At 37.9% G+C, this 5835-nt stretch overlaps 1 long non-coding RNA gene across 1 annotated transcript; it reads right to left on the bottom strand.

The window, feature by feature from the left end:
* Positions 1-2436: 2436 nt before the first annotated feature.
* LOC140927752 (uncharacterized) lies at positions 2437-4987 on the bottom strand. The gene is made up of 3 exons (XR_012164578.1): positions 4925-4987; positions 4118-4214; positions 2437-2799 (listed from the first exon to the last, which is right to left on the bottom strand). It is a non-coding gene; the product is annotated as an uncharacterized lncRNA (long non-coding RNA).
* Positions 4988-5835: the final 848 nt, after the last annotated feature.

The following is a 5835-nucleotide window of genomic DNA, read 5'->3' as shown; positions in this document are numbered from 1 at the left end:
TTTGGCTGTGGGGTACGTCCTCTTTTTTTTTATCTTCAAGGGTTTTCATATTTGTTTAAAAGCTTTCCAGTATTTTCGTTTTGAGGGTTGTAAGAACCCCAAAACATTTCTCATTAAATTTGTGGGCACATTCTTGGCCAGATTTGTTTGACAGCTTTTGTAAATGCACTTGCATCTTCCTGCTCAACAGCATTTCTCAATTTCTGAACTTTATCCACAAAGTTTTGCAATTGCACAATTCTAAATGTTATACTCTTGAGGCCGTCTGTTGGCTTCATACCAACATCTTCTGGCAACCTGTCCAAAGAGTGAAGCGTCCTTGTATATCCTTAAGTTTAGTATGATGGTCGTATTGTCATCTACCCTCTGCAGGGAAATTTTGTTGAAATGACCTTGCATTATTTGACCACTTCCAGTGGCATTCATAAAAGGAGGGTAGTACCAAGAAAAGTAAGGTCAACGGCACGTTATCTATTGTTTAGTATTGAAGACGCTTCTAGTAAAGGGATGAGAGGGTGGGTCACTCATTTTTATGTTAGGATTTAAAGGGTGGGCGACATTTTTTGTGTTAACTTGGAACGGTGGGCCACTAAAACAGTGTCTGTCAGAAATTCAATTTTTTCGGCCCACCCCCTCCTGTACTTTATGACCAGTCCCTAAATAAACATCGGGTATAATTTTATATGCGCTTCATCGCAGACGCTGTTTGCTGTCAATTTCTGAGTCATCGCACAAAAAAATAAAAAATAAACAAATCAAACTTTAGAAACGCCGAAAATCTTTAGCCCTCACCGAAAGTTTTATTGTAAAGTCATGAAAAACAAAGCTTTTAGGGAGAAAAGAATCTCTCTATGCTTTGCACTTTTTCTATCTTTTAGCGTGCAGAAATTATCGTTTTTCGGTACTCGACCGAATATTTGGGTGTAGGTGAGCCGCTGAGGGTTCGAAACCCATACCCTGTTTAGGATAACACCCTCAACTTTAGTACCCAGATAGGACAACTCCCTCAGATGGGGACAAGGTTATCAAGCACACCTGTCAACTTGTACTTATCTTATTTAGACAAGGGTGCCAAGAACAATAACATTTATATTTATTCCAGTAAATGCTTTGGGTGATGACGTACTAAATATCTGCAAACATTTGCACTAAGACAAAATCGATCATGCATGAAACACCCTGTTTATAATTAGAACAGACTCGCACAAATCATGCACACTGTTTAGGACAGACTTGCAGGAAATTGTATACCCTGTTTAGGACAGACTTGTGCCAAACTATATACCCTGTTCAGGACAGAGAGGACGAAAACCATACCCTGTCCAGCGGCACATCCCCATGGAGGCCATATAAGGGAGTACCCCCCCCCCCCCCCCAGGGATAGCAGACAGTTGTTGAATTTATGGCTCAACATAAACTATTTCTGTTTTCTTATATATTATGGTTGATTTTTTTTCACTTTTAAGTGGTAAGTTGCTGTTTAGTTTAGTGTGAGAAGAATGGGTACTTTATGAGATTGTAAAAACCAAAGTGACCCTCACAACCTGTGGGATACTCAGGTCAACCTTTTGGTGCGCTGGGTATCTGGCACAATTAGCCCACCAGAACCCAAATTCTTTTACAGTCGTTTCTATGACCAAAAGGCCCAATGTTAGCTACTTTTGGCAAATGTAAACTATGTGATTCCAAGTTAGTCATTTTGTATTCCTGAATCTGCTGTGTGAACCTTTGTAATTTCCAGTCACATTGAAGGTGTTGAAAATGCAGCCCCTTTATTGTCCATCCTGTCATGAATTGTGCCCCATCCACAGGTAGCCCAAACTCTGAAGGAGTTTGTTGGACTTTGAATTTATAAGAGAATGTATGACAATAAACAAAATACGTCCTAAATTCCATTTTTTGACAAAAATAGAAATGAGAATGACTTACCTTGTGTTTTTGTTTTGTTAAGCTAAAACGGCCTGGATATACCCTACTTCAATAATTATTATTTATTTATCAGTATTTTAGTTATTCATTTTGATATTAGGCAGGTACCACAAGGAAATGATTTGGTTGTTCCTTTTTAATTTAGATGATAGATAACTTTGTAGGTGATAATTATTTGTAATGCACTGAACTGGGGGCCTTTCTCTGCTACCAGAAGAAAATCTTTAACTTTTAAAACAAAAGGGTCAAGGCTTCTTTGCTGAATCAAGGCACTGTATCGTGGAACACAGTGCTTTTTAGAATTACTGCCAAAGTAGCAGCTTTATTTCCTGAAAGAATGATTATAATGGAAGCCTTATTTAATGCATGGCTAATTTCAAATTTTCAGGTGACTTTCAACCCCAGGTATAGAGGGTACATAAAAGCACATTGTGGAAGTGGAGAAAGAGTAAGAGGAAAGTAAAACAGAGGAAAGAATTATGGGAAAAGGAAGAAATGAAAAAATGGTTGTAGAATTGTAAACAAACAACTTTATTTTTATAAAAGTAATAAACAATTTTTTTTACACATTTTATCAAATTCTTAGAGTGGTTTGTTTGTGGTTTTGAGAATTTTATTAACCAAATGGTCAAGCTACCCAGACATGCAACTGAGCAGCCAACTGCTTGGTCTCAATGAAAATTGTTTTTTTTTTCCTGTTTTCTTTTTTCTTTTTTTCTTTTTTTTTTCATTTTATTTGCTTTTTCTCTTGAAGCCTTCTCAAATTTTCTTCATTTCTTCATTTCTTTCTCCAATAAATTGGTTTCTCTGTTTCTCACAAACATTTGACTGCAACACCCTACAGACCTCCAACTCCTCCTCCTGTTACAGCTGCAACATGGATATACCTGCATGATCATTTTTATTCCATTTTAAATTTATGATAAGCTCACCATACTGAGTGAAAAACAAGAAATAGCCCATAACCAGCTTAATGCTGAAGGCTTGTCTCATCAGGAGCTCAGAAGGCAATCAAGGAAATAGGTAATAGGTCACAGGGAGGGGAAGGAAAACACCTTCCCCCCCCCTCCCCCCTTGAGTGGAGGAAGGGGGAAGAAAAAGAAAAATAATTCATCCCAGGATAAACAGGATCTATTTCCACACTTTTCAACACCATGATGGTACCACTTGGCTGAGGACTGTTGTCAGAAAGTTCAGTGTGGAATAGGGTATGGAAGGCAGAGAGTTTTGGTGACAATGAGGCTCCTAGGATTTGAAAAAAACAAAACAAAACAAAATACAAGTGCAAAAAAGTAACTATAAATAATTTTGCAAAAATCCTAATATTTAGGATAAATAATTTGAATTGATACTAGAGTTTCTAGTAAATGTAAAAAGATAGCAGGTGAACATGGGCGGGCTGGCAGAGGCCAGCAGTAGATCTAGGGAGGTCCCCGGCCCTCCATATTTCTAGATCAAATTGAGGACAACAGTGCCAAGAAAATTCTTTTCTAGATTGAGCTCCTCCGTACCTTAAGGTCTGAATGCGTGGTTCCTTCCTGCCACCTTAAGGTCTGGTGAGAATCCTTCCCCCCCCCTGCCGCACCCCTCTTCTTATCTGAAGGTTCCAATCTGCCACTGTAGGCTCCAGGTCCTATATCGGAGCTATACAGAGACACTACACTAATACAATCTGCAAGACCTTTTTTTTTTTAGAAACTTGAGCATATGTCTGCCCGCGCTTGTAATAGTGATCACCAAGCTACAAGAAGTATGACCTGAAGTAAATTAGGGACCTGTCATTTATTAGAGGGGGGGCAGGGCTGGTGCAAGTCTTTTTTCCCAGGTGAATTTTTTTTGTGCCCTTCACCAATTTCCTGCAGAAAAAAATGTAACCCTCCCCCTTGTATGGACCAAAATAGTTATGACCCTCCCCACGCTAAAAGATATGACAGGGATTATTAAAAGAGATCAACTTTTACCTTGTGACGAAGGGAGGCGCCAATACGACATTCAGGAACAGGTATCTAGTCTCACCTCACGCATTGAAGCAATATTGAGCACGAACAATCCTGGTGCTGCTGGAAAATTTTACACGACCGATTATGTTCTTGTCCCAGCTGATTAGTTAATACTGAGGGCGAACATTATGAAGCTCAGTGAGTTACTAGAGAACATATAAGATATGGATAGACGCATTAAAGCTCACCTTAACACCCTGTTTCACTCAAAGACTGGTAATTTTATACGAGGAGAAGAGCATTCTAAATCGTTTGATGAAGCTGTTATTACAAGGCTTGATGAAGCTAAAAAAAGAGTGAACAGTGAATTGAAATATCTTAATGAGAAACTTGATCAATGCAAAGACATGTTTCGCAGTGTGTTGCTATTGAAAAACAAATCAAGAAAAAGACATACATGTAGGGTTGTTGGGTAGTTCAGGTTGATCATTATGAAAGTTTAAAATGCTTACTGTACAAGGGACTTGTTTGTTAAATAATATATTTTATTTGTTGATTTATTTTTATTTTAAGTGAACAGCAATGTTTGCTAAAAATGGTATGGCCCTCCCCAAAGCCCAGCTTAAATTTTTGGTGACCCTCCCCTTTTTGGCTACATAAAATTTAATGACCCTCCCCCCAATTGCACCAGCCCTCCCCTGCCTCTAATAAATGACAGGTCCCTTATGTGTTTTTTACTATTGTTAACACTTGGAATCAACTAACCCATAAAATTACAAGATGGTTAACTGACCTTAACTGTATTTGTACCCTCTTTGTAAACGTAACAATCATTTTTATATTGGGAAGTTCAGTAATAATAATCCAGATGGCCAAAACTTCCATATTTTGGCCATTCTTATTCTGAAGTATCCACCTTATTCTGAGCTATCCAAACAGATACTTTGCTATGAATAAGCTTTACACGGCAGTCGCGGTAGTGGTACTGTAATTAAACAGACATTGTTTGCTCCTTGCACTAAATTCTTACAAAAAGAATGTGAAAAACAACTAACCTCTATGTAGGCTTTGATCCATATTTTGGAGTAACCATTCTCATCTTAGCCTTTTCAGTCTTTTGGTCTTTCAACACAACAAGGTCGTAAAGAGTCGGAGCGATTTGCCGAAAAATAATTTTATTCAGTTCCAGTCTCCGAGCGGATACCTGATTTTGGAGTATCCATTCTAGTCACGACCCTTGAGAAAAAGCAAAAACATGGCAGTCGAAGGCGGGGCTGTTTCTCACTGTTATATTTTGGTAATTCGCAAATTTATTGATTTTATGTCGCTTTTCAGACATAGTGTGTGGTTTTCTTTTTCTGTTAAACAATTTCCCTTTGCAGAGTTTGGAATATGCAACATATAGCTCCGTATAGCTGCTAAGAACCGCCGAAGAGTTGAGCTATCGAGCAGTGTTTTGCTGCAAAGCTTAGGAAAGTTAAAGTCGCTACAAGGTACAGAGCTTTCAGTAGTAGTTGTGATTTGTTTTAGGATCGTTTTGAATTTTAACTTTGGATTCAAGGTGTTGACTGATCGAAATAAACGAAGTGAAATGTTATGACGTGTTAATTTTTATTCAGTTATGATATGTAGAGCAGTAAGCTCATTTTTATAAAGCTCTCTTGAATATACTTGCTTCCGATAAATTTGACACTTGCTCCAGTAATTTTTATGATAATCAAGTTATCCTTGCCCGGCATAAACGATGTAACCTATAAATAAATCCATCGAGCGCGTTGTTGTTGGTTAAGATCTAGCACGGTTGCGTTTTAGTTTTCCCTGCATTTCTGTACCGAAAGACAAATACGATATGCAAGAAAAACAAAGATGCATGATATGATTTTTTTCAATTTTTTAAGCATTTCTGATTTCCTCTGTCGGTTCGCTTCTTGCTTCTAAAAAGTCTAAAAATATTTACTGCGGGAAA

The sequence above is a fragment of the Porites lutea genome, chromosome 2 (genome assembly GCF_958299795.1).
Source record: "Porites lutea chromosome 2, jaPorLute2.1, whole genome shotgun sequence".
Classification (NCBI taxonomy): Eukaryota; Metazoa; Cnidaria; class Anthozoa; order Scleractinia; family Poritidae; genus Porites; species Porites lutea.
Note: the sequence above shows the minus strand (reverse complement) of the source record. Positions and strands in the feature narration are given on the sequence as shown.